General features: G+C 51.1%; 1 protein-coding gene across 2 annotated transcripts in view; it reads right to left on the reverse strand.

Moving 5' to 3' along the window:
- The window catches only part of LOC139061293 (calcium-activated chloride channel regulator 1-like), a 209,387-nt gene extending 204,361 nt beyond the window's left edge, over nucleotides 1-5,026 (reverse strand). Inside the window, exons 1-2 of one of the 2 annotated variants that reach the window (XM_070541062.1) lie at nucleotides 4,921-5,026; nucleotides 4,477-4,639 (exon numbers count right to left, since the gene is read on the reverse strand). The gene's annotated coding sequence lies outside the window, so the exon portion shown is untranslated. Of the gene's footprint in view, nucleotides 1-4,476; nucleotides 4,640-4,831 lie in introns of both variants that reach the window. The other variant, XM_070541061.1, reaches the window with a different exon arrangement.
- Nucleotides 5,027-15,472: the final 10,446 nt, after the last annotated feature.

Here is a 15,472-nt window from a genome sequence, read left to right on the forward strand (position 1 = left end):
GTCACCGCGGCCAGCACACGGTGCACGCCCGGCGAGCCATAACACGTCCGCTCGCCTCGAAAGCTGAAGGCGGAATAACGTGCTAAAGAGCCACGCTTGCAGAAATGAATACTCCGAACCGTACGAATATGTTCAACTGGCGATACGAAAATTTGGAGGACGCTTAAGCTTCGCCTCTAAGAGTTGAACACCCCCCCCCCTCCCATAGCATCCAAAGATCGCCTACTGCTTCTCACACATCCCAGTATCTGCAGCTTATGTAACCGTAATGCTTACCGGTAAACGCTGGCGGCGAATGCTATGCACGAATGCGAGCTTTCTGGTATACTCCGTTTTATACATCAGGTGCAACGCTGTGCAATCTACGCAAAGAGTGCGGCCACCTAAATGTATCACTCCACGCGTTTCCGGCTATGCTTCGCTGCGCGCCAGCGATGTTTGCTCGCGCGAGCATGCTCGTGAGGCGGCCGCGGTGGGCGGTATTCAGAAAAATACCGAAAATTAAATTGATTTAAAACAACGTGTGAGCCGCCGTATAAGTACATGAATTGCTCCTGAGGGTAAATTCCTTCTTTTTTTACTCAGAACGGAGCCTACATAAAGAAAATTTTCGGTAAGAACGGGTCAAGAAACAGCAAACTATCTCTATGTGCGAACGCAGCCGCTGAAAAAAGTATCTTTAGCTTCCAGGGCGTTGCACCGTATCTGATGTATGAAACGGAGTGTAGAATGGCGATGCGATAAGGTGCCTCGATGTCAGCGTCGCCTCCCGCCGTACAGGGTGGCGACACGTTTTTACCACGCCCGCGCCTCGCCGCGGTCGTATTGTGTCGGAGCGGTTGACACGGACGCACGTATGCGCGCGTGGAGTTGTCGCGTTGTGTAGTGCTTGCAGTTTCAACGAGGCCGCTGTCATATTTGGTGGGGTGACTTGTACGGTTTGGTATGTGCAGTGAAACGTGTGTCACAGTTTCACTGCAGCAAACTCTACGATGCCAGGCTGCAGCATACCTTTGTGCAGAACCGCTACAGAGAAGGGTCATAGGTGGCTTCGCTTTCGCCTTGATTCATAATGCAGAAAGAAGTGGGAAATTCAAGTGAAACGCGACTGCTGGAAACCGACGGACAATTCAAGAATTTGCGAGATAAGTGTCTTGCTTTCTATTTATGTGTTCGATTCGCAGTTTAAGCAGCCGTCATGCTTACATTTATTTTATCTTGAAGTTAGGCAACAATACCACCTAAGCGGGATAAAAAGGGGTTGCAGTTTGCCTCTCGTATCCACAGTGCAATCCTTCCGTACCTGCAGTCTCATGTCTCAAACGTTCAAAACACTTTTTCTTTCATGCAGCTTCACTTTGACGACGACCAGTTCGAGGCGAGGCGGCAAAATGGTCGTCGGCTTCTTAAATCAAGCACTCTGCCTACACACTTCGAATTCAGGCTTAGGTGCTATAGGGCCAGAGGCCCTTTTTTGATTAAAGTTTAAAGTGACGCGTCGAGCATCTGACAGTCTGTTTTTTGGTCTTGCACAGCGGCACCCAGGCAGCGAAAGAAGCCAGCATCTCGTCTTCCCTTGGCTGGTGTTAAAATTCAAGGGAATGAAACCACATCAGCACTTCACTGAACAGAAGAACCAGATGCTCCGATGCTTTCTACGGACAGCAGCGAAGAAGAGTCCTCCTCCCAAGAAAATGTGCACGAGCACTGCAGCTTTGGAACAAATATCTCCTTTATGAAACTTCATAAACTGTCTTGAAGTTGGACACAGAACAGCTGCGAGTAGTTCCAAATGTGAATATTGCGCATCTGTCGAATGGACATTTCACAAAAATGAAAGTAGGAATCGCAGTGCAGTTTTTCCGAGAAGTCTGGAAAGCTACCATTGGAAGCAGAAACTACTGCTTGGTTTTTCGAGCTCATATTTAAATGGTACACTCTGATGACACCTCGCCAGCCAGTTGTCGGTTTGAATTTTACAAATAAGAGTAAAGATGAAGAAAACATTGAAATACTTCAAGTAACGGTAAGTATAATGGAAGGTTTAGGAATTGGGGTCTAGAAAGTGTGGAAGCCATGTCAAGCAGTCTTAATAACGGCAACAGCAGTGGTGCTGAAACTGCACTTTGTCCTACAGCAGTTTTTCTTTTTTTTTACAGAAAGGTTGGCACAGGACTGCCTAGAAAACTTATTTACAATAGTAAGAACGATTTCGCCGGCGCCCAGTGCATACGAATTGAAAAATGCTGTAAAAATAGTGTCGGTCAGCCAGCTTCAGAAAGTTTCACATAATTTAAACCATGAAGTTGACGATAGCAGCTACTTGGTAGACTTCTTTGCTGAAGAAATCAAGGAGGTACAAAGGTAAATAGCAGAGCCAGTAGTGAGTCATTGCATTGGTTAACTAGAACCTTTGACTGAAGCTGAAAGCGACTTCGTGGCCCAATTGGCAGGCTTTTTAGTTCGCCATTTTGTAAAGGCTCCAAAGGCTTGCCGTTCTTCTTTGGAAATCCTCACAACTGCTGACATTTCTGAGGAGCATGCTCTTGTTAGCGTGAGAGAGTGCATGAAAGATAGCAACAACCTTGTATACGTAAGCCATGTTGTGTTAAACTTCGTGTCGTCATGTGAAGCTGTCTTCAAAACTTTTGCGAAGAAAAAAACACTTGCCGTCTAACACAGCCAATGAACTCAATATGAAGGCTGCTTGAGTACAACGTTTCATCATCATCGGTTGTATGCGCTGAACATCGAAATTTCATGAAAAAGCTTCCGGTGAGTTTTGTGACGCTGAGGCTCCGCATTTCTTTGCACTGGCGGAGCCAACGAAATAGCAATGAGGAGAAATAGCAAGAAATAGCAATTTGCCTTAACGCCATACGCGTTAAGGCAAATTTCAAATGAGAGCACATTCTAGGACGGCTTTGATGAAAAATTTGGTGATGATGCAAGAAAAGCCATCTCTATGTCCAACATGTAAAGCCGTCTTGTAGCATTGTGGACATCAGAAAAATTCCGACTTTGCGAAATTTAGTGACGAACGCACAACTTCTACCATGCGTCTCGGTTGTAGCGCCACGTGCCTCCTGTTAGGTCGTCCCTTCACCGGCCGAAATGTGACTTATCTCTGAAGGCTCATCCACTTCGCGTCTCGCAACACTGATAGATAAGCCGTCAATGTGCTGGTAAGGATAAGGAGCCAAGAGTTATGGGGGATATCATAGCTGATAATTATTCATCATCATCATCAGCAGCCTGGTTACGCCCACTGCAGGGCAAAGGCCTCTCCCATGCTTGTCCAACTACCTCGGTCATGTACTAATTGTGGCCATGTCGTCCCTGCAAACTTCTTAATCTCACCCGCCCACCTAACTTTCTGCCGACCCCTGCTACGCTTCCCTTCCCTTGGGATTCAGTCCGTAACCCTTAATGACCATCGGTTATCTTCCCTCCTCATTACATGTCCTGCCCATGCCTATTTCTTTTACTTGATTTCAACTAAGATGTCATTTCAGCTAAGATGACGTGGATTGATAAGGTGTTAAAATGCGTATAAGGCCTTATATTGAGCAGAGGAATTCTGACAAGGTCGATAAGGACCGATAGCCATTGATAAAGGTCAGAGCCAGTCCGAGATTGTTAGATAACGGCATATCAGGATTGATAAATGTTTATAGGGGTCGGATCAACGTTGATAAGAATAATAATTTCACCAAACTGCGTGGACATGGCCACGTGGCACAACTCTCACGCATACCTATACAACTCCAGTGGAGATGAGTCGTCTATTTTTTTAGTCATTACATTGGCAAGAAGGGTTCACGCTATGTTAAATAAAAAGTGTGTGAAGTGATGCTCGTAATCTACTCAGGCATCTTCAGGGAACATGCTTCATAACCACGGTCTGCCTTCACTAAGACCGCTAATTCTGCAGTATGTTTTTTTTTTTCAATCAATACAGGGATGGTAAGTTGAAATGCAGAAAGCCTCTAACCAAATCCTACCACACAACCGTATTTACGCACCTATACATTTCGCGCGCCCTACAGAGTGAGTATGCACTGCTGCTATACTCCCACAGCTTGCAAGCGTTATACTAATGAACCTAATTGGAATCGTAGCAAAATCAGCAGCCATAGAATAAGCGTGCCTATTACTACTATCCTTCATTCTGAAAACTCTGGTACTGTTTACATACAACAGAAATTAAGAAATACGCCGCATTTAATTATTTCTCGCTCTTACTATAAACATCATTTCTTTACAAACTGTTAAAATTTGCCAGTAGTGGTCACACGGAACAAGTACCAGTTACTGGGTAAAATAAAACAGTTCAATCACTTGTCACTGATATTGTCTATTAAAAATATAATTGTGACTGCTATTATAACTGTATATTTACGTATGGTAGAGTTCCGTCAACCCAGCAAGCTGGGTTTCCCCATGAACCAAGATTGATGGTGCAAAGTGGCTCACCGATTTCGGGACAGGCAAGGAACTCGAAGATGCTTAAGAAACTGGCGTCGCCTGGTGCAGTGTGCGCAATTCCGCCCCCGCTGAATTGACGACCCTCGCTGGCGTTCGGCCGGAGGAGGTTGTGGCAGCCTTGGTAAGCCTACAGCTGTGGTCTGTTCGGGTTCTGCGTAAGAATGGCATTTCAATTTCTGTGAAGCATAGACACGGATATACAGTTGAGGCCACCACGCAAAAGACAAACACATAAAGATACATAGCACAAAGCTCGAACGCCAGTTCGAAAATGAAGGTACGCAAGCCGTCCAGAGCGGTGACGACCGCGTGAAAGAATGAAGAAAACACAGCACAGGCTAACCTAGCTACCTCAGAAAGGCCCAGCTGAAGAATATGGTTCCTGAAGGGAAGGACGAACAAGAAACGAAAAGTGCGAAAATTCTGTAGTACTCAGCCCAAACGAGGAGCGCTGAAGGAAAAAGAACGGTGGCAGATTGAAGAGCCTTTCTTCTTGGACAATCACGGAACGTTCGATGCGACCGGGCGCGTGGTCATCGTGCAGCAATAAAGGCTCATAATTGTGTTAAAAAAGTGCCACATACCCACTGCAGGCACTAAGCCAAGATTTAAGTCATGTTACATGATGACAAATAAATATTAAAGTAAAAAAAATGTCCTAAATCAAGGAGATGCATGGTCAGCCTTGAAGAGAAAGAAGAAATAAATACACATATAAAAAGTGTGAAGCTGATTCAACGTCCAGTAGAATTCGATGAAAGACATCATCTTCCTGCCCGAGTTGAAAAATACAATACGGTTTATTATTATTATTATTATTATTATTATTATTATTATTATTATTATTATTATTATTATTATTATTATTATTATTATTTAGTTTATTAGCGGCGACGTTTGACCGAAGTCAGACAGAGCATGAATCGACTTTCAACTTTTGGAATCTGTTATCATCATCACAGCCAGTTTCATCGCTATTGGCTTCACCACTATTAAAATCATATTTAGCATTAAGATCATCAGCGTTGCTTTCAGAATAACGCATCATTCCATCACCATCATTGATGAGCACCAGCTTTTCGCAGTTTTAAATTGAACTATCATCTAAATTAACGCAAGAAAAAGTTAGAATCCGAGTTTACAAACGCACATGCCCGATCAGGAAAAGAACGCTGTTCTGGCCAGGCCACGTGGTTTCTTTGATTGAAGAGGCCACCGGCTATTAAGGCGACCGAAGCACTTCTTCTGCTTGCAGATAAGATCCGTCACCGTCATCCTGGCTCCATCACCGAGCCGACTCATTGGAGCGTTGATGATGCGTCTACTTCGCGTCGTTCTTTTAATGCATTATATGCTCCATTACGCGAAAACCCTGCGTTGTCGTGGGCGGATTGTCCGAAAGTTGGTACCGTAAATGGCCGATGGTGTCAAAAGTAAAAACATTGGCTGTGGTTTATCCCTGGTTAACCCTAGTTGAATTGCGAAAGGAAGAGCTGCATGGCTGCGATTGCGGTGTTAGCTTATGTTTGAGCGTTTGGTTTAGCTCTATTGTGTAGACACTACAAGACACACTTTTCAGCTAACGACTAGGCTAGGTAACGACTAGGTAACGTCTGCGCAGTGTCTCATTCCGATACTATCGGGACCTCAAAGCGGTCTCTTTCGCAGTTGAAGAGTCACGCCGGGACGTGGCACGACTTCTTCTAGCCGCATCTTCGCTACGACGATTCGCGAGCCGTGCGGCGCGTTCCTCTGGCGTCTCTCAAGCGCGTTGTGTCTTCCTCGCTTCATTCCGCCGTTGTTGCGTCTCTTTCGCGATCGCCATAACGACTAAATACGTGGAGGCGAAGCGCATATATATATATATATATATATATATATATATATATATATATATATATATATATATATATATATATATATATATATATATATATATATATATATATATATATACGTGAATACGCAACCCACACCCGGCGTGCCGCACCCGGAGATGTAAGGACCTTCCTGACACCTCATCTGCCCGGACCCGCCGACCTACGTTTCTCCCGGGCCTCATGTTTGGCCAGCCACGGGGCCGCCGAGCTAAGCCCAACGCTCGGCGCAACAGCCACCTCGCCCGCAGCGCGCAGCTGCACCTAGCGTCGCACCAGCGTCCGCTGCGCTGACACTCGCTCCTGTTGTCGCGAAGCCGCCGATATGCAAAATATAGTCGACGGTGCACTCATCTCCAAACAAGAATTTGATGACGACCCTCACTGGTCCCGAATGCTCCAAGCCCACCGTGAGACCCATCCAAACGAAGCCGTTTCAGTCACGAACGCCCACCTCAAGTCCGCCATGGCACCCCCGCCATCGCTGAAGACTCACCGCCTACGCCGCCACGTCCCGCTGCCTCGACTCCCAGCGGAAGACTACAATATCGTCTTGCGCCCTGGAGGTGGCCTCGACCTCCGCACAACCACCAATGGGGCTCTCCTTGCCTCACTCTGTTCTAGCGCCAGCGTTCAGTATGGCGACACCTGTGTCGAGGACCGCGTACGCATAAACGCATACAAGTCTTTCACCGTCAGTACGCCCTCGGAGCAACGCACCGGGCAATATGTGCGAACCTCTGAGTTGCGTCTAGCCACCCAGCGGTACCCACTGCCCGCTTATGTGGCTGCACCTGACGACGCATTCCGCGGCATAATCTACAACGCCATGGACAATCAAAACCAAGAGGAGATAATGGAGTACCTGCAGGCTATGAATCCCAGCAGAATTCACGCCATCGCCGACGCAAGGCAGGTGGGTCGCACCTATTCCATCCTGATCACCATCGTCGGCACGAAAGAACTCCCTCGCACCGCGGCATTCAAGTGCGGCCTGTTCATCTGTCACCCCTTCCACCCCAAGGCTGAAGCTTGTTTCAATTGTTGGAGCCATGGTCACCGCTCCGACGTATGTACCAAGCCCAGGTCCGGACGCAGCCCATGCTGCGGAGCTGTGCACGCGGCTCGGGACCCCCCTGACTGCATTCCTAAATGCATCTCGTGCAGCGGCACACATGTCACGTGGTCTCACCCATGTAACCTCCGCTTCGAACGGGGGGTCCCTCGCCACTCGCGTCCAGTCCCAAGTCAACGCCATCCAACCCAGCGCAGTCAACACCATCCGCAAAGGACACCCGCCCATCGGGCCCCGTCAACGATCCAGCTCCCGATCAAGCCGGGTCCGCAGCCCCCGCCACCGCTCCGTCTCGTTTCCACCGTTACCGGGGCAAGACACCCCATCGACTGTTTCCCAGGTGAGCTGGCGATCGCAGCCTCCCACACCCGACCCCGGAAAAGAAAAGCACAAAGCTCAAATCGCAGCCCAGAGCAACGAGATCGCCCTACTGAAAGAACAGGTGCAGGCACTGCTCACGCGCCCCCACCTCCCCACCTGTTCCCCTCACCAAACCTCAACACCCATCGCTCTTCAGACCCCACCGCCACCACCTCCCGCCCCTATGTCCACCTCCTCTTCGGCCGCGTCTTCTCGTGCGGCCTCCCACTCCCGCAGCTCTCCACATAAGAGGCGCTCCTCTACCGTACCTGGCCCCACCCTAGAGAGGGAGGCTGTCATCTGCCACACGGCCTCGTTCCTCGAGGCACATGAACGACGCATCATGGCTGCCATTACAGCTCTGCGTACGGACACGCAGAGCTGGATGGCAAAAATTAACAACCGCATGGCCAAAATTGAGGTCCGCCAGAGTTCCCTCAAGGCCGATCTTGCCCACATGACCATTAATGTCTCATCCCCCCTCCCCTCATCCTCATCTCCCAAACACCCTGCACCAGCAGGGGCATCCCGGCCTCAAGATGGCCAGACACGCCTCGCGTCTTAATTCCTGGCAGGGGAACTGCCACGGCTTCCACGCAGAGGAACACGCTGCAGCTCCACCTCCAGAACATCCCTCCCTCCGACCTCCCCGCTATCATCGCCCTTCAACAAACCTTCTCCCTAGTAAAACTACGTGCATACACTGCTTTCCACCGTGCTTCACCTTCACCTCCCAACGTTGCCACGCTAGTTCATCGCGCCTACATGGCAATCCAGCATCCGTTCGACGTTCCGGAGTGCACTCACCTCTTCTTGGGACTCCTTACCCGGCGGCGGCAAGATGCCAGCCTCTTTGTCCTTAATGTATACAGCCCTCCCCGCACACCTGCAGCTTCCCTCCTTCTCCTTCTCCGCAACTCCATCTCACGCCCGAGCAGGAACGCGCTCCTAATTCTTGGGGATTTCAACGCTCACCGTCCTTAACGATTTCTCGGAACCCCCCCCCCCCCCTTCCGCATTGGCTCCAGCTTACAACAGAATACCAATCCGGACCTTGCCATCTGCAAAAATATCCCGGACGCGGTGTGGACGAACACCTGGGTCTCTCTCGGTAGCGATCACTATATCCTGTCCGTCTCATTCCCCTTTCCCACCCTCTCTTCCTCCAGTAAGCGTCTGGTGCAGGTGGTGGACTGTGATCGCTTCCGCCAGTCGCGGCAGCAAGCCTCCACCTCCATATCAGACCTTTCTCAGTGGACCACTATGTTGCTTCAGGATGTTTCTTCTGCCACCTCCACCATCCCCACCCCTCCTCACTCCTACTCGGCTGATAGTCGCCTCCTGCAATTCTGGGAGGCGTATCACTCCCTCACCGCCGCTGGCTTTCCCAGAAACACAGCCCCTCGCTGCGCCTCCGCCTTGCTCGCCTGGCAATGGACATCGAGGAGCACTGCTGCTCTCTCACCAGACAGCATTGAGGCCAGACCTGCGAGCGCATGGCCGGTAACCTCGGTCTGAGGGATACGTGGGTTCTCCTACGTGTCCGCCTTGACCCGTCGCATTCCAAGGCCACGCACCGCAGGGACGTGATGCGCCTCCTTCAGTCATCTCCACTATCTGATTCCGACTTTCTTCTTGCTCTTCGTGATCGCTATCTCTGCACCAACCCCCCTTCCTCTCTCCCTTCCTACACCGGCAACCCTAATTCTGCTCGGCCTAATTCTGCTCTCGACTAAGATATCACCCTGGACGAGGTTCGTGCCGCGCTGCATAAGCTCCGCACCACCTCCACACCGGGGGCCGACCAAATCTCTAACAAGGCCCTCCGTAATCTGGACACCCCATTCCTCGAGGCCATCACTGGCCTATTTAACAAACATTGGCATGAAAGCATTCTGCCTTCCGAGTGGACTCACGCTAAGGTAACTTTCGTCCCCATACCTGGCAAACCAATACACATCCGAAATCTCCGCCCTATTTCCCTCACCTCTTGTCTCGGTAAGCTCTTGGATCACGTTGTTCTCGACCGCTTGCAGAACTTTCTAGAAGACAACCACTTTTCCCCGATTTGATGCTTGGCTTTCGCCCCTCCTTTTCTACCCATGACGTCATGCTCCAGCTCTCCGAAGAAGTTCACCCTCTTCACGCCAAACGCACTCGTGCGGTCTTGGCACTGCACATGACGAAAGCATTTGACGTCCTTCATTCCGCCATCCTAAATGCTCTTTCCACCCTTAACGTGGGTCCTCGTATCCACGGCTATATCATGGGTTTCCTTGGCCGTCGCACCGCTGAGATTTTATTCAACCCTCTGACTTCTCCAAATTTCACTCTGGGAAACCAGGGCACACCGCCGGGTTTCGCCCTCTCCCCCCTTCTCTTCAACGCCATACTTTTCCCGATGGTACGCGCTCTCGCCGGCATTCCCAACCTGTCCCATGCTTTCTACGCCGATGATATTGTTACGTGTGGAAAGACACAGACGAAAGATGTATTTACACGCTATTTACACTGGAGCCAGGCAACCAGGCTGACACTCGCTCGTGCCAAGGGCACCGATCAACTTCGTCGTTCTCGCGGCGGCTCATCTCTTGAGCATTGCTCACTGATATCGTAATATTACACCCCCCCCCCCCGCGTGGGCAAAAGCACCGTCGCGGTGCTGTTACATTTCGAAAGTGCATAGAGAGTTGTAGGGCTTGAGTCGGGCAACGTGTACAATGTCACTGGGTGTCACAGCGGAGGACGTAGCGGGCGTGGCTAGAACGATTTCATAGGTGACATCGGTCACTTTGCGTATCACGCGATATGGGCCTGTGTAACAGGAAAGCAGTTTTTCACAAAGGCCTACTTTGCGTGATGGTGACCAAAGCAACACGAGGACGCCAGGTGCAAAATTGACATTACGTTGGCGGAGGTCGTAGTCTTGTTTTTGCTTGTCTTGAGACACTAGTAGACGAGCGCGTGCAAGTTGGCGAGCATGGTCAGCCTGGGCGATTGCATCACGGGCATAATCGCTAGTTGAAGCTGTGGCGGACGAAAGCACAGTGTCCAGTGGTAGCGTCGGTTCACGGCCACACAAGAGGTAAAACAGGGAAAAGCCAGCAGTTTCGAGACGGGAAGAGTTATATGCAAAGGTAATGTGAGGTTCAGCCAGGTCCCAGTCACGGTGGTCGTCTGAAACGTATTTGGATAGCATATCTGTAAGGGTGCAGTTCAAATGCTCAGTGAGGCCGTTCTTTTGGGGGTGGTAGGAGGTGGTAAACTTATGCTGTATTGAGCAGGCACGCAAGATATCGTCAATGACTTTGGTCAAAAAGGTGCGGCCGCGGTCTGTAAGCAATTGACGCGGAGCACCATGCATCAAAATGATATCATGTAGGAGGCAGTCCGCAAAATCAGTTGGACAACTGGTCGGAAGTGCACGGGTTACGGCGTAGCGGGTCGCGTTGTCCGCCGCGAGTGCAACCCACTTGTTTCCTAATGTAGATTCCGGAAATGGGCTGAGAAGGTCCAAGCCGACACGATGGAAGGGCTCGGTAGGGATTTCGAGCGGCTGCAGGTAACCAGCGGGGAGCTGGGAAGGCTTCTTGCGTCGTTGGCAAAGTTCACAAGCGGCGACGTAACGTCGTACGGAACGGGCAAGGCCCGGCCAGAAAAAACGGCGGCATACACGGTCATAGGTTCGAGATACGCCGAGGTGTCCTGCCATAGGTGCGTCGTGAAGCTCTTCTAGAATGGTGGAGCCGAGGTGTTTAGGTACTACAAGCAGGAACTCAGAGCCGTCCGGATGAAGGTTACGACGGTACAGAGTACCGTCGCGGAGGACGAAGAGACGTAGAGCAGCATCGGCAGGAGAGTGTTCAAAACGGTCGATGAGTGCCCTGATGTAGGTTTCACGGTGTTGCTCTTCGGCGAAATGAAGCAGCTGGGATACAGAGAATACGCACGAAGCACTGGCAATATTGGAGGAGTCAGAGTCGTCAGCAGCGTAACACGACAAACTGTCAGCGTCTTAGTGTAGGCGGCGAGACTTGTACACCATGGTATATGAAAACTCCTGCAGCCTCAAAGCCCATCGACCAAGCCGGCCTGTTGGATCCTTTAGCGATGAGAGCCAGCAGAGGGCATGATGGTCAGTGACTACAGAAGGGCGACCGTAAAGGTAAGGACGGAACTTCGCAACCGCCCAGACAACAGCAAGGCATTCGCGTTCTGTAATGGAATAGTTACGCTCCCATCGTGCTAGGAGGCGGCTCGCATAGGCAATAACGCCATCCTTGCCACGCTGACGCTGGGCTAAGACGGCACCTACGCCATGACCGCTGGCATGTGTACGTAATTCTGTAGGGGCATCAGGGTCGAAGTGGGCGAGAATGGATTGTGAGGTTAGAAGAGTGACGAGACCGGAGAAGGCGGCGGCTTCTGCAGTACTCCACGAGAATTGCACGCCTTTCTTCAGAAGATTAGTTAGGGGCCTAGCAAATGTCGTAAAATCGCGAAAAAACGACGAAAGTGCGAGCACAGCCCTACAAAACTTTGGACATCTGCGGTTGTCTTCGGAACCGGAAACTCTCGGACAGCGCGAGTTTTGTCGGGATCGGGCTGTACTCCGGAAGCGTCAGCGAGATGGCCCAGAAGAGTACATTGCCGGTGGCCAAAACGACATTTGGACGAGGTAAGTTGCGGCTTCGCCTTTTGAAATACATCAAGTATAGTTGTTAGACGTTCAAGGTGAGTGTCGTACGTTGGCGAGAGGACGATAACGTCGTCGAGGTAGCAGAGGCATGAGGACCATTTGAAATCTTGCAGCAAGGAGTCCATCATACGCTCAATGGTGGCAGGGGCGTTGCATAATCCAAACGGCATTACATTAAATTGGTATAGGCCATCAGGTGTGATGAATGCGGTTTGTTCTCTGTCCATATCGTCAACATCAATCTGCCAATATCCCGAAAGAAGATCAATAGACGGGAAATAGCTGGAACCGTGCAGGCAGTCAAGGGTGTCGTCTATACGGGGGGGCGTGTAGACGTCCTCTTTTGTAATGCTGTTCAGGTGACGGTAGTCTACACAGATGCACCACGTGCCGTCCTTCTTGACCAACACCACAGGTGACGCCCAGGGACTCGATGAAGGCTCAATGATGTTTTTATCGAGCATTTTGTTCACTTCATCTTGAATTACTCGACATTCCGACACAGAAACTCGATACGGTCGTCGGTGAATAGGTGCAGCATCTCCAGTAAGAATGCGATGCTTGACCGCGAGCGTCTGGCCTAAAGGGCGATCGTCGAGTCGAAAATACCGCGGTAGGATGATAATAATTCGTAAAGGTATTCAGCCTGCGTAGGAGACAGGTCCGTCGCAGCCATTTTCTTTATTTTGGGATCGACGCCCGAGGCTGGCGCGAGGGGCATGCTAAGTTCGCGAGAACCATCGGTCGATAACGCTGCCACGTATTGGTCGCCGAGACAATCAATGGTCGTAAGGCAAATACATTGCGGTAGAATTTGCTTTGCCAATCCAAACCTACAGACAGGCATGCGAGTGTGGTGCGCAGTAATAGTAAGGATACTGTGAGGCACGGTGACGTCATAGTCTATTGGGATGTCGGGCAAGCAGTGACGAGGTACTCGCCATCAGGAACTGGTGGGAAAGACAACAGTTCAATGTAGGCTATGGACTTTGGCGGCAGGCGCAGAAAGCCGGTGGAGCCTAAGCGGCACTGGGGTGCGTAAGAAGGTTCTGCGAGCATCGGCAACTCAAGGCGAAGGGTACTGGAAGAGCAGTCAATAAGAGCAGAATGGGCGGAGAGAAAGTCGACGCCGAGAATAAAGTCCTGGGGGCAATGAGCAATTACGGTAAAGATGACAGGAGTTTGGCGGCCGGTGATGCTGACACGTGCCGTACACATGCCGATGATAGGCACCGTACCGCCATTCGCAACGCGGACGATGCGTGCCGACGCTGGGGTGAGGAGCTTGTTCAGTCGTTGTCGGAAGGCAGCACTCATAATAGAAAGATGTGCTCCTGTATCGATGAGTGCCCTGACAGGATAGCCGTCAACGTCGACGTCAAGAAGGTTTCGGTTAGTAGGTAACGTGAGCAGAGTATTTGAGGGCAGGGCCGACAACGCAGCTTCGCCTCCAGAAGCTGCAGTGCCCAGATTTCCGGCTGGGTCCGGGAGGCGATAGGCGGCGAAGAAAAGCGGTGGGGTTGGGGCGAACGAGAATGGTGGCGTCGAGGTGAGGGCAAGCGGCTGTAGCGAAGGTTCGGAGCAGGCGCATCAGCGGTAGTGGGTTCATGGTGGGTTCTATAGGGTACAGATGTTCCAAATGTGCGGGAATAAGTGGCGTCGTAAGTCCGAGGAGGTGGTGGCCATCGGTTGCGGCAGTGACGGGCGACGTGGCTGATGCGACAGCAGTTGAAGCAGATCGGCCTGTCATCAGGGGTACGCCATTGGGACGGGTTGCGGTGAGATGTGGCAGAAAAGGACTGCCGGGGACGAGGGCCGCTAGATAACTGCGGAACGCTGGGTCGAGACGTGGAACACACGGTGTTCCGACCCATGTTTTCAAATTCCTGTCGGATGATGGCCTGAATCATCGCAATGGTGGTTGCTGGCGGATCGGGAGGCGTCGTGGAGAAGGCTGGTGAAGAGGCGGCCTCGAGTTCGCGGCAAACAATACGGGTGACGTCGTCACAGGTGGGAGTCTGACGCGGTCGACCCTCACATATCGACGTAGCAGCAGTGTTGGGTAGCCGCGCAATGTTGTGCGAGATACAGCGGCTCTTAGCCTGTTCAAGGCGATGGCGTTCTTTTAGAATGGCGTCAAATGTCGAGACGTTGCCGAAAACAAGCAAATTGAAATCGTTATCGGCGATGCCTTTTAGCACATGTGCCACTTTATCTACTTCGGACATATTATCGCCAGCTTTACGGCGTAGAGCCAAGACGTCGAGGATGTAGGAAACGTATGGCTCTGTGGATGACTGAACACTAGACGCAAGAGCCTTTCTCGCGGCAGCCTTGCGCCCAATGGGGTCGCCGTACAGTTCCCGTAGCTTCTCTTTAAGACTGTCCCAACTGGTTATCACGTCGTCATGCGTTTGGTGCCACACAAGTGGATTGCCGCCGGGATAAGAGATGACATTGGTGAGCATAATCGTTGGGTCCCACCTGTTATTAGCGCTGGCAGGTTCATAGAGCTTGATCCACTCGTCGACACCCTATCCCTCCAGGCCAGAGATCACACCTGGGTCACGATGTGGGGCAACCATGACGATTGGAGCAGTCGGACAAGCCGAAGCCGTTGCAGAGGTGGGCTCGTCACCGGAAGGCATGGTGACAAGCTCGGTGTGCCGACCACTTCGGAGTTCCGTAGTGAGGACGGGGATCGCTGACCTCCACCGGAAATGTTACGTCTGGAAAAGCACAGACGAAAGATGTATTTACACGCTATTTACACTGGAGCCAGGCAGCCGGGCTGACACTCGTTCGTGCCAAGGGCAGCGACCAACTTCGTCGTTCTCGCGGCGGCTCGTCTCTTGAGTATCGCTCACTGATATCGTAATAATATCACCCTCTGGGTAACCACCGCGAATATTGGAGAGATGGAGGCTGTCGTCCAGGTGGGCGCGAATGTGGTTGCGGGTCATGCTCGCGCAT

This window comes from Dermacentor albipictus, chromosome 6, assembly GCF_038994185.2.
Source record: "Dermacentor albipictus isolate Rhodes 1998 colony chromosome 6, USDA_Dalb.pri_finalv2, whole genome shotgun sequence".
Lineage (NCBI taxonomy): Eukaryota > Metazoa > Arthropoda > Arachnida > Ixodida > Ixodidae > Dermacentor > Dermacentor albipictus.